At 40.4% G+C, this 22,480-nt stretch overlaps 1 long non-coding RNA gene across 1 annotated transcript in view; it reads left to right on the plus strand.

Annotated features, from left to right (window-relative positions):
* Window positions 1-22,051, plus strand: part of LOC137447122 (uncharacterized) — a 29,239-nt gene extending 7,188 nt beyond the window's left edge. The window contains exons 3-5 of the long non-coding RNA XR_010988792.1: window positions 17,505-17,606; window positions 19,994-20,038; window positions 21,052-22,051. This is a non-coding gene — a long non-coding RNA (uncharacterized lncRNA). The remainder of the gene's footprint in view (window positions 1-17,504; window positions 17,607-19,993; window positions 20,039-21,051) is intronic.
* Window positions 22,052-22,480: the final 429 nt, after the last annotated feature.

The raw sequence follows: 22,480 nt of genomic DNA on the forward strand, positions 1-22,480 counted from the left end.
ACCCAGCTTTCCAATGCCTCTCTAAACTTGCACTCTATTTTGCACAGGATTGAATGGTTTCAGAAGTCTTTTACACTCTGACTGTATATTTAGGCAAAATTTCCCATCAGAGTCGCAGCATCAATGATCAAACTATAATTGGTTGTGATCTTATGCTCCCAGTAATTGTGTCTTCTCTAGCTTGAAGGTGGATAAAACTTCTATTACACTTTGAAAGACTCAGACTTCAACTCAGTCTTTCTAACTGAAAATTATGAGAAAGTGGAGTAAGCAGAATGTGCTCAGCAGGAGCAATATTGCCTTTGAGCTGAAATGTTTAATACTTTCAGTTTACATTAAGGCCTCAGTCTTTGTTGCCAGTGTAAGACACAGGCATAGGCTTTAGATGCAGTGGAAGGATTTCTTTTCCCAGATGGCAGAACACGATTAGAAATTTTCTGTGATCTATTCTGCTACACCCATTCTTTCCAAGAAGGATTCATGGATTCATGTAACAGAGAGAAACATGTTTTGTTCTCAGCCCTTTCCCAACCTCTCTCCCAGTGCCTCAAATTTGCTGAGCAACATGCACTTTCAGAAGTGTCCTCCTTCAGAAACACCTTTACAACTTCATCTCATGTTCACCCTGTGATTCTTTTTTGTCTAAGACCCTATACTCCTCAGAAAATAACAATTCCTTGCTCTTCACTGCATGTATTTTTTTTTTTATTCCTGATGTAGGTTTGACACTTTGCACTTTTTTTTCCCCCATTAAAGCACTCGAGGCTACTAAAATGTCTATAGAGAGTCCAAGGAAATGCAAAAAGATGAACATCAAAATAATCTTTAAAATGTAGTTTAATTTCCATTAAATGAAAAAAGTATAAAATACCCCTCAGTAATTTCTGCACCAAGCCAGCAATCCTGTGCTCACCTGCAGTGAGCAAGCATCTATACCAATATCCTCTGCTTGCATATCAAAAGCATTTAGTGTAATTAATTTACTGCTGCTTACCTAACATCACACATTTCCAGGCTTAGATGTTTCACAGTAGGACTGAGCTCCTGTCTCCTGCTGCAGGAATGTTCTGTTTGAAGAGCAGAACAGGACTTAACAGACTCATTAACTGTTTATTACAGCTGCTGGTGCGCTGATCAATACATAAGCAGTCCTCCAGTAATCATAAATGCAGGTGCCTTCGGTGTAATGTAAAATGGTATGGAGCTCACGCATGGAAGCATTCTCAGGATTAAGTCTGTGGGTAGCATCCTTCATTGGTGCCATGGTATAGTTGATTAGATAGTATTGGATGATAGGTTGGATTCGATCATGCAAAAGGTCTTTTCCAACCTGGTTAATTCTATTCTATTCTTCTATTCTATTATTCTATTCTATTCTGGTTCCACTGTTCAACAACTTTTGTTGTTAATGTTATTTTGTTTAAAATTCAAAACATATGAATAGCCTACTGCTCACTTTTCTTTGCTTTCAGTACTGCAAACTGCATAGAACTGTTTTAGTTCAAGTCTCTGATTTCCTTGTCTTTGCTGTGTCCTTTAGTGCTGTCAGCTTTTCTGGCCCCTGCCAGTAACACAGACTAAGTTAGCTTTTCCCACTGAGCATGGCCACCAATTCTTGTTGGGAAAGGTGACATTAATCTTTCTGTTGAAGTGAAGGAATTTTTGTTTTCCTTTAGCACAGATGGGTTTTGATTAGTTTAAGATCTGAATGACTTACTGATGTCAGATGGTTCCCTGGTGATTCTTGTGTGCAAGGCAAATTAAAATTACATACATGAAGATATAGCAACACACAAGAAGTGTGAAGGAGTAGAAATTAAAAGATAGAGCAGCAGTTCTTTTGGTGCTGCTACTGAAATTTTACATTTCATATTACTTTTCCACCTCTTGACTGAAATTAAAACCAAGGACTTGCCCCTCTATATAGTTCTCAGGAAGGAAGTAGGTTGCATATAAAAGCAGAAGAGAAAAAAAGAAAGATTTAAATCAAAGATATCTGAATGTGATATTGTTCTGGACCCCTCAGTTTAGGAAAGATTTTGACAGCTGGAGTGTGTACAGAGAAGGGCAACTAAGCTGGGGAGGGTTTTGGAGCACAAGCCCTATGAGGAAAGGCTGAGGGAGCTGGAGTTGCTTAGCCTGGAGAAGAGGAGGCTCAGGGCAGACCTCATTGCTGTCTACAACTACCTGAAGGGAGGTTGTAGACAGGTGGGGGTTGGTCTCTTCTCCCAGGCAACCAGCATCAGAACAAGTGGACACAGTCCCAAGCTGCACCAGGGAAGGTTTAGGCTGGATGTTAGGAAGTTGTTCCTCACAGAAAGAGAGATCAGCCATGGGAATGGGCTGCCCAGGGAGGTGGTGGAATTACCATCACTGGAAGTGTTTAAGAAGAGACTAGACGGGGCTCTTGGTGCCATGGTTTAGTTGATTAGATGGTGTCGGGTGATAGGTTGGACTCAATGATCTCAAAGGTCTTTTCCAACCTGGTTAATTCTATTCTAATATAAACCTGATCCACAATGCTGCAATGAAAAAAAAAAGGCTTGTCCTCTCCCTCCCAAAGCACAGTGTCTTTGCTTAGAAAAAGAAGAGGAGAAAGGGTACAGCAGCCCTGCAATGAAGCAGGTACTCAACCCATCCAGGTTGATTTTCTGTGCTCACATGTTTAAAGAATCTGTGCAAAGTAATTAGAGGCATAAAAACGAGGAAAAAAATAAATTAGAAATATAATAATTTTAATGAGATTTGAAAGTCATTTGTTAACTCACATGCCTACCAAAACCCCCAAAGAATATTTCAAGAAAGGACATATCTACAAGTGGCTGGTTCCAACTTTTCCATTAACTGAAAGTAGATCAGTGCTTTCTTGTTTCATGGTCGGAGTTCAGTAACTTTGGCCCCACTATATTTCTAAAGTGTTCAGATCAAGCTAAATGGCTCCACATTGTTCAACATCTTTCCAATTTTCTGCTGCAGAGGAACAGACAGGTATGTGCTTTGTCAAGTGCAAGAAATGGTAAGATCAAGTGTTGGGTTTCAATCTCAGCTTTCAATCTGTTTCACATCTTCTGATACACAGTATCATTGTATCTGTTGAAATAGGTGGTTAAACAGCCTTTATTCTAAGACCTCACACTGACAATAATGCTAACAGTCCAAAATAATATCATTCTCTGAAAAAGAAGCTTGAAGCTATCTCTGAAATGAGACACAAGAGAGACTCCTTGTCCTGGTACTCAGTGAAGCAAGGAGGTAGAAAAGAAATGTATGCATTAAATGCCGCTTTTAAGGCACTAGAGGACATCCTGTCTTTGTGTATTTTGATTGTTTTTTCATGCTATTAGGAGAATATAACAAAAAGAGACACTTTGGCTGTTCTTCTTCTTCTTGTAACCACTAATCAGATGCAGATTATCGTGTGAAGGGTAGCTCTGTGAGATGTGATACTTGGATTTGCAGAGAATCTCTTGGTTTATTTTTTCCTGTCAATCCATTCTTTAATAAGAAAAGATTGTCGTGAGGGTCCTGGCACATCACCTACTTCTTCCGTTAAATGGATGTCCAAAACCAAACATCTGATTCTTTATCTAATCAATAACCCAAATCACCAGCTTTTAAGTTTGGTTCTTTCACAGACCAGGAGTAAAGGATTTAAATAAACTCTTCCACCTCCTGTTGCCCCAGGCACCCTTCCAGGGCCCTCCAGGGGCATGTCACTGCCATGCTATCTGAGTCTGATGGCAATTCTCTGGCCACACTGACAGTGACTGGAGGATTTTTGCAGCTCTTCCCTTATCTTTATGGAAGTTGCCTCCACTGGACATTTTTTTCTACACTGCCCTACTTAAACCACATGCAGACCCCCAAAAAGCCTGTACTGTAGAGCCAGAGGTGAATTGGAAGAAGAATGGCTCCTTACTGAATTGAAAATGGCTTCAAGAGATGCTTCTCAGAACCATGCCATATCTTAGACTGGCTACTTCTTCGTGTTTTAACGATTTGAATGCCCTGTCAAAGACTCACTTCACCCTGGGTAGTTAAAAATTTCAATGCTAATTAGAAGATTATCAAGGCTTAATATATATAGTAGGAAAACAGAACATACACTTTTTGCCCTCATGAAGAGGGAGCTGCTTGAATTTCAAAGATGCTGCTTCTTCTCAGGCAAGTGTGTGAGTCTAAGGGGATGTTTTATTTTGTCCTATTATTTCAATTAATTTAATTCTCTTCTGTAAGAGAATTTAGTAAGCCTTTAATTTAGACACAACATTTGGCAAATGACTCAAGGTTTTGACCCTCTGGAGTATCTCTGATTCCAAATATCGTCACACAGAGTGTGCAGTGTCACACAGAGTAAGGCAGTGTCTCTGATCCTTCAAAGAGAAAGGAGATGGTTGGTATCACAAAAGACAGGAAGTTACCTGCAGGAATTATCAAGGAAATTAATCAAAAGGAAAACTAGGATGTTGCTAAAGGGAGTTGTTTGGTTTTGCTTTAAGAAAAAAGCAAAACTATGGACTGGAAAATCTAGATCACAATGATACATAAAAAGGGGGAATCTAATGCAGACACAAGATGAGACAAGATGGGAGTGAATTTTACTAAAAGCAGTTGCTATAGAAAGGACATTTAGCTGATCTCAGGAAACTATTTAAGGTTTTAAAATGAGTTCAATAGGAAGAAAATTATCAAAGTCCTTGTAGCAGCATGCAGATATTGATGAGTAATGACAAGCTCTTGCAAGGACTGTGAGCCATCTTCTTTTATGTAAGTTAACAGAAGTTTAGTAATGGTTTCAAGTTCTAGTAAAGGTTTTAGCAGTGAGATGAATATATTGGCTCTTTTACCTTCAAGAAAAAAGGCAGATTATCCTGCTAGTTACTCTGTGTGAAATGGTAAAATCTTCCTATAGGCATCCTAAATTACTGGCATTCATACTTCATTAAATTGCTTTGCAAGTACTTGCACATTTTCTTTTAAGATTTTGTAAAACATTGTGACTCTGGATAACACAGACAGGTATGTGCTGGCCAGCACTACAAGGTGTATGGAGAGGGAGCACAGAAGGTACACAAGCAGGGCAGGAGACTCCCTCAAGGAAAAAATTCTCCTTGGAAGAGTGCACAACCAGAGGCACAGATCTGTACCTTGCTGAGTTCAGAATTTCAGCAGTTCTGTGTTACTTGGCCAACTTTCAGTTGCCATGAATGTGTGAATATGTACAACCTGTATTCATATGCAGATGGAAAGTCCTAGTTTTATATGTTGTGTGTTGCCAGCAGGAGCAGGGAAGACATTGTGCCCCTGGACTCCGCACTGGTTAGGCTACACCTTGAGTCTTGTGTCCAGTTCTGGGCCCCTCAATTTCAGAAGGACATTGAGACACTTGAATATGTCCAGAGAAGGGCAATGAGGCTGGAGAGAGGCCTCAAGAACAAGCCCTACAAGGAGAGGCTGAGGGAGCTGGGATTGTTTAGCCTGGAGAAGAGGAGGCTCAGGGGAGACCTTACTGCTGTCTACAACTACCTGAAGGATGGTTGTAGCCAGGAGGGGGTTGGTCCCTTTTCCCAGGCAACCAGCACCAGAACGGGAGGACACAGTCTCAAGCTGCACCAGGCAAAGTTTAGGCCTGAGGTGAGGAGAAAGCTCTTCACTGAGAGAGTTGTTAGCCATTGGAATGTGCTGCCCAGGGAGGCGGTGGAGTCGCCGTCCCTGGAGGTGTTCAAGAGGGGATTGGATGTGGCACTCGGTGCCATGGTCTACTAGTCATGTGGCCTTGGGTGACAGGTTGGACTTGGTGATCTTTGAGGCCTTTTCCAACCTTGTTGATTCTATGATTTTTCTTGAAGGAATTCACTGACAAGAACATTGGTCCTAAGTTCAGGTGACTCCATGAGAAAGACAAGAATATGTTTGAAGCAATTTGTCCTGCTGATATTCAGTATCCAGGCTATTCATTGACATGTGGCCTCCTCACATTGCTGTGGTAGCCCACGTTCAACTTTCATTGCACAATTAAAATGAAAAACAGCAGAGCACCCATCTCTACTGCTTTTTGTTAACAATCTCTCACTGATAAAGTACAACATTGTTCTTTTTTTTTTCATGAGCAGGTAGTATTTCTTTCATGGCAAATAGCATTTCATCTATGTACGATTGCAATTAAACTCTATTACAGTGAATAAGCCATTCTCTTCCAGATGTATCTCACATCAAAACAGCTTTAAAATTTCAAGTTCTGAAATATTCCTAGAAAGGAAAACTGGCTGCTTTTATTGCCAAGCAAATGGGTGGAAGTAGATCACATCAATCTTTGATTTTCTTTAATAATTCATGAAATTTTGTGAATCTGCAGGTAATTGATTCTTACAGATAAGCCTCTGAGCATTATTTTTTTTTTTTTTTTGAGTATTCCAGAGTTCCATGAATTTATGTCTCTGCATATAACATTGGAGCCTTTAAACAGGGGCATAAAAATTTTCCGCTTACATACAAATGACCTTTTAAACAGCACCCGTGATTGATTTGCAGTAGGTAAAATAACATCCCCATACTTCCTGGTATTTCACTTACCTGGCAGAACCATCTCTCACAGAGTTTCTGAAGGGATTTTGAGCAAGCTGTTCCCAGGATTATTGTGTATCAAATTAGCATCATTTCTAATGGTGCACGAGAACAAGGGGACACAGTCTCAAGCTGCGCCAGGGGAGGTTTAGACTCGAGGTGAGGAGGAAGTTCTTCACCGAGCGAGTCATTCGTCATTGGAACAGGTTGCCCAGGGAGGTGGTTCAGTCATTGACCCTGGAGGCGTTCAAGAGGAGATTGGACATGGCACTTGGTTCCATGGTCTAGTCATGGGGTCTGTGTTGATAGGTTGGACTCGATGATCATCAAGGTCCTTTCCAACCTAAGTGATACTGTGATACTGTGAAATAATAAATTAGAGGTGCTGAGTGGATAACTGTTAATTTGGATATTCAGATATTGCTGGCTGACTTGAAAACTTGTCAGTCATTCTCATGCCTGTGTTTTGGGCTGAAGGTGTGAGGTGGTGAGGTGAGCAGAGAGAAACTAAATTAGATTTTGGGTTGGTTTTTTTAATGTAGTGATTTAGAAGACCAAATTACATTACAAATTAATGGGTTCAGGTGCTTCTGAAAACTACAGATAGGTGTGCGGAGACATAAATCTCACTGGAAGTTTGTCACAATTAAGATCCTAATCATGTTTTGAAAATGTTGTCAAGTTGTTAAATCATTTAGTAATTTCCTCCCCCTGATCTTTCTTTATTTTGGTCTGCTCACAGTTTGTACTGGAAACAGGCAGTCTGCCTCCAGGGCAGATGTGCTGGACAGAGCACTCTCTGGGAAGGACTGTGCCTCCTGCTCCCTAACTCCTTTCCTTTCAATCCTAAAACATCTGTATCTTCAGATGAGTCATGGTCTCCCACATCTTAAACCCCTTGTGGATTAGACAGCTCAGGGTGAGATTGTTCACCTATCCACTTGCTCCTCTATTCTAGTGACCAGTCATTGCCCTTCCCACAGAGACAAGATGCCCAAATTTGCAGGGCAATGCAGGAGCCACTGCAGTGCTCTGAGCCCTGCTTTCCTCTGAATGCTCCATTCTCCTCAACAGGTCTGCGTCTCTTAAAAATATGCAGCCCACAGCGAACAGTACCTCACTGCTGCCTCTATTAACATTTCACTACTTACTCTGACAAAAATCCAATGAACTTACTAGTTTAGGATACTTCTGTCAAACCAGGGGCGAGCTTTCAGAAGTTATATGTTTTTACCTTACAATGATTAAAAAACCCCAAACAAAACCACAACCTCTTGTGTCTTTTAAAAGAAAAATAACCTTAAAAACTTTTTCTTCATTTTGGTCACAAAGTTGAACAAGCTAATATGTATCCTAAAATAACCATAATTAAGAAGCCAAAGAAGCCTAATAGAACAATTTAAGGTGTTTAGGTTTACCAGGCATTTACTAATAAGCCAGATAAAGAGCCAGATTCCCCAGCTTAGTTTTGATGATCTACCTTCTTCTTCTTTATTGTTCTTCCTTTTCAAACCCAAAGTGGTGGTAGCAGTTACAGAAAACAGCAATGAAATACTGGAGAGAAATCCTCAGCATAGCATTAAGACCAAGGGGTATACAGTATCCTGGAGAAAGCTTGCAGTGACTGTAATTAAAATGGCCTTTTTCCCCTTGAAAAATTATATTCCAGTGAAGCACAGCTTATTGCAGTAGTTCTATTAAAGTCTTCATGATAAATCCTGTCTTACAGGTTCATTGATTTAATCAAAAAGACCATTTTAATGCAAATGCTAATTCTTCATTCAGGTAAAGCAAGGCAGAAAGGCCTTGAGTAAAACTCCCAAGCTGACAGGCACCATGACCCCTGAGCTCTTCATCAGACCATGCTCCTGCTGCCAAGGTCTGTATGCCATGATAGCAAATATCCTGTCCATCTCCTGTGCACTTTACTAGCAGTGGTGTAGCTGGTCTAACAGAACTGAGGATGGAGATGTGCTTCATTGGAACTAATCTTGCACAAAGGCTGGGGGTGGAAAGACTGCTTGTATTTCATACCTAATATCCTTCATGGCCTTGGCTGTAGAATGTACATATTCACAAGAGTGTCAAACAGTAAGAAACCCGAGGTCTGCTGTTAGAAAGGTTCATATCACAGAGGGCATGACCGTGTAACTGACCATACATTTTCAGTTTTGCATATTGCAGGGCTGAAATTCACTGTGAGGAGAACTTGTACTTACAAAATGTATCCCCAGAAAATGAACCACAAATCAAAGCACCTGTGCTAGTGGCTACATGAATAGTAACCTTCAAGGAGAGAACTTTTCCTCTTGCATATATGACCCCAGCTCTAATTCCTAATCAGCATCAACCTCAGAAATGGTGTTTAGGGCACATGCCTGCTTTTCTTGATGAGACACTGGCAAGTGATTTATTCATTTGCAAAGCAGCTATTAGATTATCTCTTCCTGTCTCTATATGTCTTTTCCTCAGGAAAAAAAAAAAAATATATGGGTAAATATATGCACCTTTGAGGAGGTTTATGTGACATGAATTAATATGGCTGCAGCTCATTCATGGAAGTGATGATACGTGGCTGTGGGATTGTGGAAGAGAAGTAATCTCTGTGGAGATTATAGTAGTATCATAGTATCAGTCAGGGTTGGAAGGGACCACAAGGATCATCTAGTTCCATCCCCCCTGCCATGGGCAGGGACACCCCACACTAGATCAGGCTGGCCAGAGCCTCATCCAGCCTGGCCTTAAACACCTCCAGGGACGGCGCCCCAACCACCTCCCTGGACAACCCATTCCAGGGCTTCACCACTCTCATGGTGAAGAACTTCTTCCTCGCATCCAGCCTGAATCTCCCCACCTCCAGCTTCATTCCATTCCCCCTAGTCCTGTCACTACCTGAGATCCTGAGAAGTCCCACCCCAGCCTTCTTGTAGGCCCCCTTCAGATACTGGAAGGCCACAATTAGGTCACATTACTCCAGACCTAAACCAAGAACCTGTAAATTTGCAAGCTCATTCTGAAACCTCCAGCATAACATGAACATCCAAATTAACATCCGGATCCAGATGTTTAAAGACTTTTTTTCAGCAGAACTTAGCTGGCTTGGTCCCTATGTTGATAAGGAATCTCTTTTTTATAGGACTCTAGAGTATTATATCCAGGCTGCTATACTGCATCAAGTATCCAGTTCCGCAAACACAGAAGCCTATGACTTCGACTTCAGTGAACTTACCCACACAAGTGAAATTGCTCTCTGACTGTACTGCTAGTAGGATCAGATTCCTAATTAATGAATGTACTCTTGGTGGTTAGTAAATTAAGATAGAACAGAAGATTGTTGTTGATACTATTATGTCAGGGAGTTTAACAATTAGTGCTCAAATTTCCATTTTAGTGCCTCATTCAGCTCCTCCTTCCCATGTTAATGATTTAAGTTCCCCAGCTACCAAACATCCATTACATTGTGCATGTTGTCTGCAGCTTTGATATACAGTCCCATCAGCTACATTATAAGCTCTTATTTCACCTTCACTTACTAATACAGTCTTCACTATTGAATACTCATGCAGGCAAAGTAGAAAGCCAGTCTTCATCAACTTTTCACACGTGGTGTAAACAAAACTGATGAAAACTGACTCATCTGTGCCCACTTAAAAGATTAGTGTTCTACAACCATTCTTAATTACCTTTTAATCTTATATTTGAATTCCTTCCCAGCCTGACTGTATTGAATGTCTTCCATCATGTAATACAATCCTTTGCTTTTCTGCTGAGCAATCAGACACTTACTTCATCAGCAATGAACTTGTCAAGTGAAAGTGAGATGACAAATCTGGCTTAGCTGTATACAATAGAAGTCAAAGGGCTTCTCATGGCACAGAGCTACTACACAGTCCTTATAAATTATGTTTCTTGCATCCCCACATTCTTTATCCCCCTGCCAGCAGGACCTTGGTGTGGTGTCTTCACTAAGCAAAATGTGGTTGGAAGCCCTGAAGATATTTGCTAAACTCTCTTGTCTTATAAGTTCACGATCCTTAACACTTGTCCCACGTGCGTCCTCTCTTAATTAGTTCTTCTGCAGAGATAAACTCCCTTCACCTCTATGTAACAAAATTATCTTAGATCCAGGACTGTTTTCTTGCTAAAACCTGTGAGGAAATGCAGAGGAAAAATATTCTGCATTTTGAGACACATCGTCTCTTTGTGACTGACATAAAACTCGGACCCTGGTTTCCATGATCTTTAGCTGAGCATGCTGACAGTAGACTGTCCTGTACTGGGCTTTATCTTCTTCTTGTGTTAACAGAGAGGCTTACAAGGGACTTGGTTTTATTCTAAGATAAAAGAAGACTTTTAATTTTTTTTTTCTTCCCATACAAAGTGGAAATGGTTTTCATTGTAGAGCTGAAAATAGATGTCATGTGAAGAGGGATGTCAGTGGGATGAGACGAGTATCTTTCCATCGTGTGGCTGAGGACATGAGCCACAAAGAGCAGTGCTAATAGGATGGGGAAGACCTGGCTCCTCTCAAATCTTGCCCTTCACTCCTTATGCTGCATTTCCAAACATCACAAGATGTTGCCACATTATTAAGATGTCAAGATAAAAACTAATAGTAGAAAGCACAAAACTGCTCGATCCTATCAACAGACCTTTCAGAGTATAAAGGATTTCACCAAGTGATAAGGTGCTAGTGTGATGGAAATAGTAAATGATAGGCCTACAGTATCATGTCTGCATTTAACTGAAGTGTATCAGAACTGCAAAAGATACCATTTGAAATACACTTAGCAATGCAGAGCATAGCTACTATTAATAGCATTAAAGGAATACAAATGTATTTTCCCAAACGCCACAAATCTGACGAGACATGTATAGACTATGCTGGGTTTGCACAAGGATTGAAATTAATAGGCATGACCTTTTTCTGACTTGCCTTTCATCCTCATGAATTCAGCATGTTTGCAAAGGAGCCTCAATGGGATTTGTTTGTGGTTTGTTGGTTTTGGTGTTCGTTTTTTTCTACTTTCCCCCCCACCACTAGTCTCTTAAATAAAAAATATTGTAACAAGCTTTATCCCCTCTGAGTTGTGGCACTATTAGCAGGTTAGCTTCTAGATTTATTTACAAGCAAGCATCCATCCCTGGATTAGTTTTTCCAGCAGATAGTCTCAATCTCATTCGTAGGCAACAGTGATGCTTAGACCCATCATAGGGGAGGCTTAGTCAGAATGAATAGATGGTATTAATTACACTGCATTCAGAATGCACACAGCAAGAGCTTTCTGTTCAGTGGTTGATTTTCAGCTTCCAGTATCCCTTAGTCAAATATACACACAGGTATGATGATGAGACATCCTGCATCCCACTAGGAACTCCCTTAATTTAAGATTTTCTGTTCAGTAGAGCCCAATGATAATATTTCACAGGGAGATGCAACAGCTCCTCTAAGGAAAATTATCTGTTCCTTTGGAGAGTATTTTCCTTTCCCTTGGCAACCAGCTACTAACTAGTGTTCTCAAGCTCTGTGATTTGCATCTTTTGTATTCTTTTCATACTTGAGTTCAGGTTATCCATTTGCACATCTACTCCCTTCAGGACCAGCAGTAATCTCTGAGCCTGCATGCTGAGGGTATTGTACTGTGAGCAATATGGATTGTGGAGCATGTGTTCTGCTCCACATGTGTTTAAGCCTTTCCCTACTGCTAAACTATGATTGTGATACGATATCTACAGGGGCAAGGAGGCTGCTCTTCCCTGAATTTCTAAATAGTTTGTATAGCCTTTCAAGTGTTGGAAGTTCTTCAAGCATTTGCTGTCCTTAACTTGGGGAGGGAGTGGAGGGGGGAGGGAAATATACAAGACTTCTTCCACAGAAATACACCTGAAACCATGTTTTCCTGGGCATCTTTTTCTAGGCTCTGATTTTCTGGCAAGCAACCAGTGTCCAAAATGAAATTAATTTAATCCATACAAATTATATTAAGTACAAAACTGCAGATTTCTTAAGAGCTTGTGATGTGGTAGGCCAAGTAAAGCCATCGGGAAAATCCTTCCAAGAGGACAGCAGCAGCTTGGAGATTTGTGATGTGATGTTCTTTTATCTTCTCCCATTCTGGGTAGCAGCCGGAGCGAGACAGGAACATATGGATGAGACTGGCATCACTTGACCCTTGAGGGAGTAATTGAAGGAGATACCAGTCTTAAAATCCACTAGAAGATCATTGCTTCAGACTTAATCTTCTGATAAGAAGTTCTGACCTTTTCAAATATCCTGAATTAAGTTTGGGTCTCACAGGTCCCTGCTATAGGCAATGGCATAAACTACTGTCCAAGGATTCTGTATAGTATTTGCAGACTCAGAAGTGTAACTTGGAGGCCCATGAAATACCCCAGAGGAGAAAATTTCCTTAAAGAACATTTTCTAGTCATACAAAGCCAAACCACATGTATTTAAGAATGTCCAAGGCATGCAGCTTCATTAAAGCATAGATGTCCTTTTTTAAAGTATAGCTTTGGCAGATTGCAGAGTTAAAGCATGGAGCCCATACACAGATGGGGGAAGGCAGAATGAATTATACCAGTAAGCAGAGATAAGCATATATTGGAGCTTTGAACACAGAAATAGAGGTGAAAAACTTCCACTGACTTCAACAGTAAACAAATCAGAACTTTGACAAGGCATCAGAAGCCACAGGACCATCGTCCTGATGTTATCTATAATGAGTTTAAGAAAGACTAAACGTTAATATGTTTACCAGTCAAAATATGAACTTGTAGATTGATTAAAAACTTCCCAAAAGGAATTTTATTAATTGCCTGATTTTCAAGTCAACTTGTTGCTTGATTTGGGTATTTTTGTTGTTTTGTTTTGTGTTAATTACTGTGAGCAGTAGCCTTTAGTTGCTTAACTACCTCATTTTGAATACTTCTTGCAACCGCTTTGTCCCCTGAGACCTCTATGAGCAGGCAGAGGCCATGAAAATAGGTTAATAAGAGGTCACAAGAACCTTTCAGCATTTCTTGAAAGCCTGGCAAAGCTTCTGGTTCATGGAGAGCTTGCTATTGAGATAGTGATGCTAAACTGTGATAAGAGACAGAAGGTTTTAGAAGTTTTCTAACGTTTTTAAAGCAAATCCAAAAGGTAGTGATGGATTATATAGGTGTCATTCACATGTGCTGGGTTTTTTATTTTCCCCCTGGAATACTGATTTTCCTAAACCTGTGGCATTGCTACAAAACTGCATCTTACATTAGAATAACATTATGAAGCATATCAAAAATAGATTTGCTAAAGTTAGGAAATGTCAGCATAAAAAAAGGGCCAATGCTATCTCACTTCAGTCTTTCTCCCTCTTGCAGAAAAATGCCACAATTTATTACAAGACTGTGTGTGACATTTTTCACAGGGTGTTTTGTCTTTTTCAGTATCTGGATTAAAATGGGTGTTCAAGCCTATAGATGTGCAGCAAATAAATCCATTTTCTACTGGAACTGTTGTTACACTTGCACTGAAGTTCTCACGTGCAATATAAAGTGAGAAAAGGATGGTAGAAGGAAAAGAAAAAGGTTTCAGGTTTTCCTAGCTCACCTGCAGTGCTGCGTATGGACATGGCTGTGCTTCTGCCAGAGTCCCTGCTGTAGACAGCTCATCACTAATTGTGTTCTTTAATTTCTCAGTTCCTAACCCCATGTTCTGGGCTCTGACTTGCAGAAGTGCTTCTGTCGCACTCCTGCTATGGAAATCAAAGTGATCATTGAGCTAAAGACAATACCATGCCTCATGGGCACAAACAGCTTAACTTTACCCCACTAGGCTTTGCTATGTAGATGCTGTTCTGCAACACTTAGAGCTTGTATGTGTATTGCATACTCTGAAAATTGATGCACTAGGATTAAAATTCTTTCAGTCTTCTTTCTAAGCTGCTCTTTTTTCCCCTGAGAAAAGTTTTTTATATCTTTTTTAAGGTAAATACTGATGGTTTGAGGCATGTTTTCCCATATAAGAGCAACATTTTCCCTAGCAAAAGAGCTTCACGACGTTAAGAATTCATTGTCCCTCAGCTGTTTGCTACAGCCTTACCTGATGAAAAGCAGCACCAGATGGGTAAAGCATCACTGAATTGTTGCAACATAAAGGAATATAGATTTGCTCAAACTCCCTGCTGCAGAAATCTGGCTTAACCTCTTATTTAAAGCCTTTTTCACCTGAAAGCTTTAACCCGGGGAGAATAATTGCTGACCTAGCTCTTACAAACCCATGTTCTAAGGCTAGGTGCCACACACTGCTTGAGCTGTGGCTCAGAGCAGTTATGTGCCAAGCAGCTGTTGCCCAAGCTGTAAGTGATTCTCTATCTCTGTACATTTGCTATGAGAAATCAAGAAACAGCAGATTTTTCTTTAGTCTTTCCTGACAGAAGTACCTAATCTTAATTCCATACTTGGAATTCCATACTTCCATTCTTCCCATTCAGCAGCTTTCTGAAACTGCACCGCTTGAACCAGGTACACATAATCCACCACACTTAATGAAAAGACAGTTAGCCAGATGCTTTGAATTGCTCTTGGAAGGCACTGCCATGGTGGAAAACAATTGTTTTGTCACAGAGAACATCAAATTCTGATCACTCAGAATGTTCTGAAGTCGACTTGATTTGTTTTCTGTGAATAGAGGCTTTAGAATAAACACTTCTATCAGTGAGATAAAACTGATCATAAACCTATTCAGGAGAAATGGAGAGTAGAGACTGTAAGAGCAATTCATTCTAAAGAGATCATACCTAAGGATTCAGTGGGTTTCTAATTCCTCTCCTCTTAGCAATAAAAGCTACATAACACAGTTGAAAACCTTAAGGAACTGACTTGCAGTCCTTCTGTCATGCATTTCTCATTACATATATGGTGTGAGAACTGACAACAGAAACTGTGAAGCATGTAGATGAGTGCAGATATTCATGCATATGCTGATAAATACATGGCATTAGATGACTATCTGCTATTAAGAGTAAATCAAGTGCTAGATTTTAGTTAATGGGGCTAGACTGCATCTTGGCTATTTCAAGAAAAATGAATACAGCAGCTGCAAGGTAGTTCTTGCTCTGGAAATTGCATAGTGGAATGGATTTAGTTTTATTTGATGCAGCTCACAGATTGAGGCACAGGAAAGAAAGTTTCTACAACGCCGTATCTCCTTTCCTCTTTTCTTCTTTTTTCTGGCTGTAAGCAGTGCCAGCTACTTCTTTCATATTTAAGTATTACTTCTGAATTGTGTGTTTGTTTATCAAGCTGGGGAAATTTAAACAAGTCTTGCAGCACATTATCAGAAGACTTCGCCAGCATTGCCTAGAGGAAATATTAAAAACAGAAAGTCAAACTCAATTCCAATTTACTTCTAAAGTAGCTGGAGTTCTTGCATGAGTTTTATTGCTCTGTAGTTGTAGTACAGTGGAGAGTTTTCTAGGAATCTGCTATATTTTCTTTTGTGTGCATTGCTTATAATTTTTTTTTGCATATATAGGGGAAGATCTACTCAATCTTACATCCACATAGAGACATTTCCTCCATATTAACACTTAAATATGCAACAGGATAATGAACAAATGCATAATAATGACAACCAGTAATAGAATAGAATAGAATAGAATAGAATAGACCAGACCAGACCAGACCAGGTTGGAAAAGAGCTTTGAGATCATCAAGACCAACATATCATCCAACACTGTCTAATCAACTAAACCATGGCACCAAGCGCCCCATCCAGTCTCTTCCTAAACACCTCCAGTGATGGTGACTCCACCACCTGCTTGGGCAGCACATTGCAATGGCAAATCACTCTTTCTTTGAAGAAAGTCTTAACTTGCAGCCTACACCTCCCCTGGTGCAGCTTGGGACTGTGTCTGCTTGTTGTGGTGCTGGCCACCTAGGAGAAGAGACCAATCCCCACCCAGCTACAACCTCCCTTCAGGTAGTTGTAGAAGATTGGAGTTCTTTTGCTATTACTCATTTAATACTCATTTTATATTACTATTACTACTATTAATTTTAATTTTACCAGGTTTCATTTTATCCTGCTTGAAAAGTTTTATTTCCCCTGTGACAATACATGCAATACATGTCACAACAGTTTTCTTTCATAATGGAATTGGATAATTGTCATTGGTGGTTGAATAGATCACGTCAGCAATTCCCAGTGGTCTGCTGTATGAGTTTGCATCAGTCGTATGCAATAAGACAGGATAGAAAAAGAAATGCTACAGCATGAAATTTACTGCATTGCTGGAAACTCCTGCAATGGTTTGGTTTTGTATCTAAAGCTGCACTTTCATTTCTAACATTGTGATAAACTGTCTCCAAGCATCATGGTATGTGCAGGAAATTGTCAGACTAGCTTGTCCTATAAGTCTTCATCTCATTTTTCCAGTACCACACAGTTTATTAGGATCATAGCCAACTGTTACATGTGATGGTAGAGAAGTGACATTTTTTGATCATTTGCATCACATCAGATCACCTGATGATTTCTCAAAGCAGAATGAGAAATAATCCTTAAGTGGGTCAGATCAGAAAGCAGTTAGAAGATTTGCTTTGTTACGTTCATTGTGGAAGCCAAGTGAGAGTAGCAGTAACACTTTAGCTCAGATAAGTGGTAAAAAAAAATGGAGAGAAATATATTTGCCATCATCTGAGTATGATAATAGAGCTGAGTGACAAAAACCACATTTGATTATGTATATTATTAGCAAATAAGCTTCCTGGTAGATCCTAAGTTTTCTCTGCTTTATAGGTCACTTCATGCTGGTCCATGTTTCAGAACAGCATGGCTGAAATTGCTGGAGTTTATCCCTGCATCCAGCTGAGTTTCCTCCTCAAATTTCTTCTTTAACTTTGTCTCCCTTTTGGAGGAGTTTGTAAATGTTAAGATGTTTCTTCCCACATCCTAGGTACTTATTAAATGCATCTAATGAAATGCTTTGGTGACCTGTTCCTCTTTCCTGGGGGAGACTGATCCCATATGGACTCTACCTACATATGTATCTTGAGATGTGAGTATCCCATCAAGTGTATTGCAGCCACACAAATGCCTGAATTTGTCCACATAAGTGCTATGCTGGCTCAGTGCCAGGAAAAGCTATTCATGCACTAGCAAGCAGAGGGAAAAAAAAATGTTGTTGCTGTTCTCTGGAAATCCAGTTTTGTGGAGACCTAGTTTAAGAAGGGTCATCTCATGTTTCATGCTGTTTCTCTGGCTGACTAAGTTGTATTTGGAGTTCCCTGATGACAAAACAGCAGCACTGAATGGGCCTCCTCAGTGCTGTAAAAATCATGGTGCCAAGGACAGGAATATTTATTCACCATGACCTTGTGTGTGTGTGTGTGCATGCCTCTGGCATTTCTACTTTGATGTGATGAAATTGTGTTAATGGATTTCTGTTAAACAGATGGTTAAAATCCTTACTGATAGTTTGGGGGGGGGGGAAGAGTTGAAGCTATTTAATGCAACTGCCAGTTAATTTTCAAAGTTAAAAGTCAGTCAGGTCCCTGGAGCTGAAATTGAAATTCACATTTTCCTACAGACCATCCACAGAAACCCAAAGTGAGTTTAAAAGCCCCCAGTTAGCAGTGCTTCTGTGATATGCTTGCACACCCAACTACTGTAATAATGTAGTCTGCACATTGTGTGCAGAAAGTGACTGATGGGGGCTAGGGAGGAGATATTAATGAATGTGCTCACTGGCACAAAACAGGAGTTTGATGGAGCCCAGAGTAGATTCCACCATTCCTTCTTTCTGGTGCCCTGCCAGGCTCATCAGATCTAACCTCAGTTAGGATTTTGCTCCCTCAAAAAGTGCGTGCTTGTTGCTTGCTGACTAGAGCCTTCAGGTTACCTAGGGAAAACTAGACAGAAGATTCACAGCTGGTAGAGTTGGAGGGAGCTTGCCAGGGACTGCAGTAGTTCAGTGCATTTCAGCCCAGCTCGAGGGCTCTTCCAGAGGCAGCTAGAGGTTTCTTCCAAGTTCTGCCTTTGCAAAGTGGCCGTAGACAAAAGCCAAAAGCTACTTTCAATTTGTACTTGACGTGTTGCAACACGTTTTGGAGGCAGTGGTGTTAATCACACAGCGAACTCTGGAATGAGGCAACCACTACCTTATGTCTCCTCAGAAAAAAAGTAGGAAAGAAAAAATTTAGTTAATTGCCCAGAACACATCGTCACATTTCATCAAATTACAGTTCTAACACGTTGTTCTCGGTGGGACTTGCCATTTCTAAATTAAAAGCCAAACCATTTACTAAAAAGCTGTCATCATGGTTGTTTAGTTGCCTAATTGCCTCTTCTTTAATATGTACTCACACTGTTACAAACCACTTTTGCCAAACTAAATTAGAAAGTATATATTACAAAGAGTCAGTGATTTTAAGAGCAGGGTTCTAATTGCGCTCTCTCATTTCCCCGGTATCAAACACCGTAATTGTTATGGGCTTAGGTTTCCTGCAGAGCAGCCTAGGGGCAAACATTGTGCACTCCTATTTGAGCATAACCTTCCCTCTGCCCAGTCTCATTATTATGCAAAAAGGTGCTGAGAATAACAAACCTTGCATTTTGCCTCCCTGAAACATCATCCATCAGGCTGTGTCCTTGGAGACCAGGGTATAGTTGCAAACCCACTAACCAATAAAAGGAACAATTGTGTCATGTTCTGTCTTTATCAACTTTATATTAAAAGCTTTGGGGGTGCAAAATATTTAAGCACCTGTACATATTTTAAGGGCTGACTCACAGAGGTAAATGAATTTAATGTTATTTTCATTCTCGAAACTCATACCAGGCATATCAGGACCTTTGGGTAAATATTCTTCCTTGTTATGACACAAATATATTTAAATTAATTAATTTAGGGCAAATCCCTGTGTGCCACTCAAAGATCATTCTCCTGTTCACAGACAAACTTGTTTTCTTTGTTGAAGTTTGGATGCTAAGACATTTGCACTGTGAGTGTGAGCCTTATGATGATGGATTCCTAGTCAGAGTACAGATGAAGTGATCAAAGGTGCCTGATAAATGAACGCTCTCATTTATCACAGGGCTCTCCAATTTATCACATGGGTAAACAACAAGCTGTGAGTGATGACAAAGATTTTATTAAGAATAATCTCTGGTAAATAAACATTTTGGGGCTGTTCTATCATTGGAAAATGCCTACATCAAATGTGAATAGCAAAACTTCAGTTTTGGTGAAGTCTCCTCCTCTGGGCAATCTCTGCTACCTGACACCAAGATCTCACAGATCTGTTTTCCCTTTAATGCTGAACATGAAGGGTAAGGCAAGCCAAAGGCTCATTCAGCTACAACAGCATTCAATGCAAACACCCACTTGAAGTGTACTGGCAGGGTGGGTGTGCACTAATACTGACATTGTTTCCTTCACCACAGGATCATTCTGGAGATGCTGAGGGGCCAGATACGTGCTTTGTGCAGGTAAAAGCTACATTTAAACTTGCTTCATGCTATGCTTGTAATAGTCTCAAAGAGAAGCTGAGCTGATGCTGGAGCTTATGGCTTTGAGCAGTACCTCACCTAATCCCTGCTTTTGATACTGCTCATGTGAATCATGGTGGAAATGGCCAGAACAATCGGGGGGAACGGGGCGGGGGGGAGGGGGAACCAACCAAACTCTGATGTGATTTTGGAAGTGGTTTTACACTTCTGTAGCAGTACCAAATGGCTTGGCTAAAGGCTGAAATCTAGTCTCTAGCATGCTGCTAATCTGGAACCTATGATTTTGATCCCTGTTCCTGGCAAGGAGGGCTCCATGTCCTCCCTTCCAAAATTCATTATTTTTGTTTTGATTTTAATGGACTAACTCCTTATACATGTCAATTCTTTTAACATCAGTAAAGCAAATCTAGTTTTACCTAAGCAGTTGAGGGTCTGACAGATCTGGTGACCTTTTCTTACAATGTCATTTACAACTAAGACTAAATTATTCACCATGCCTGAACTGATACTGAGATTAGATATATTATTCTCATGAGTCACTACAAAATATACTACTTTACCTTTTGCTGCTCACTCTCTGTCCAGCATTTTTGAAAGCACATCTTATATTTCATTGTTCGCTAAGGTGACCCTGGCCTGGGTAATTTATTCCAAGCCAGTTAAGAACGCTAATTTCTCTACAAAATGCAGATGCTCAAGCTCTATGCTGAGGATTTAGGGTGTGATTTTACAATCCCTCTGCATTTGACTTCCTGCTGAGTTTGTTTAGCTGTGTGAAGGAACTGTGTGATGTTGCTAATGTAAGAATCCAGAGAGATCAGGCAGGCAAAGGAGGTGGGCTGCAGATTTGCAAGAAGCAGACTCACGATGGATTTGAGGAGTCGTGATCACTCTTGAACTTATTATACAGCTGTGTTTGAATTATAGTTGCAGTGTTGCTCTGATTGTAGACCTGTGTCTAAAAATAAAATGAATTTCCTTCTTCCACTCAGTTTAGAGCATAAATGAGAATAGAGTAGAAGAATGGAATGGAATGGAATGGAATGGAATGGAATGGAATGGAATGGAATGGAATGGAATGGAATGGAATGGAATGGAATGGAATGGAACGGAAACCAACCGAACCAGGTTGGAAGAGACCTTCAAGATCATAGCATCCAACCTGTCATCCAACACGACCTAATCAATTAAACCATGCAACCAAGCACCCTATCAAGTCTCCTCCTGAACACCTCCAATGACAGTGACTCCACCACCTCCTCGGGCAGCCCATTCCAATGGGCAATCACTCTTTCTGTGTAAAACTTCCTCCTAGCCTCCAGCCTAAACCTCCCCTGGTGCAGCCTGAGACTGTGTCCTCTTGTTCTGGTACTGGTAGCCTGGGAGAAGAGACCAACCTCTGCCTGTCTACAACCCCCCTTAAGGTAGCTGTAGAGAGCATAAGGTCACCCCTGAGTCTCCTTTTCTCCAGGCTAAGCAACCCCAGCTCCCTCAGTCTCCTCATAGGGCATAATTTGGGTGGGGTTCCTGCATGATGCTAGAATATGTCCAAATACCTTTGGTATTTTGATCTAGTTGCTCAGATCCCAGCCTAAACCTGATGTAACGTTGTTATACCATTTTGTATAGTGCTGCCAATTGGCAAGAACACTCACATCAGCATTAACTGCCCCTAGTGTGCCTTTTTTTGTAGATCCCTAACTTGGTGAGCCTTGATTTGAGGTGTTAATTTTTGTTCATGTATGCTCCCAAAATAGAGTCATCTCATGCACTGGTAGCTTCTGCACATGCTATATTTCTAAATGCCTCCATGAAAAATCACAGTCACAACTTGCTGTAGCTCCAGAGGTATCAAAGCTAAGTAGTTTCTTCCTTACTGAGCTATTTCCTCTTTATATTCTTACATGAACAAACTACTCTATCCTCTACTTACATGTATTAATTTAAGAAATAAAAATGACAGAGGAGATAGCATAGACCCTTCATTCTGTGCTGATTATTGGTTTTGGCTGCAAAAAGACTTCAACATTTTTAAGTACCTGAATGAAATTGCTGAGCACTGTGAAGGAACTAATTTGGGCTTTTCATTGCTGTTGAAAAAAAGAAAGGCTTCTAGTCCTTCACTGCTTGTTTAACAACAAAAGAAGCTACATGTTGTTTGCAGTATCTTCTGGATGTTGTGATAGAAGACTCAGTTAGGATTCTTATAAAGGTATGTCCTGGCAAACATCTAATGCACAGTAGTTCCCCACTTGCAGAGCCAGTAGTATGGGCAGACTGGGGTACCAGACTGCAAAGAGTATAGTTTTACACAGAGTGCAGGGGAGGCTGAGACAGACATCTAAGCTCCTTAAACAAAATATCATCCCTTTTCATGTTTGCTTTGGAAATAACATGATAGTGTCCTTTGATCTCCAGCTG

Source organism: Melanerpes formicivorus, unplaced genomic scaffold (assembly GCF_026170545.1).
Source record: "Melanerpes formicivorus ecotype bairdi unplaced genomic scaffold, bMelFor1.0.p_v2 SCAF_19, whole genome shotgun sequence".
NCBI lineage: Eukaryota > Metazoa > Chordata > Aves > Piciformes > Picidae > Melanerpes > Melanerpes formicivorus.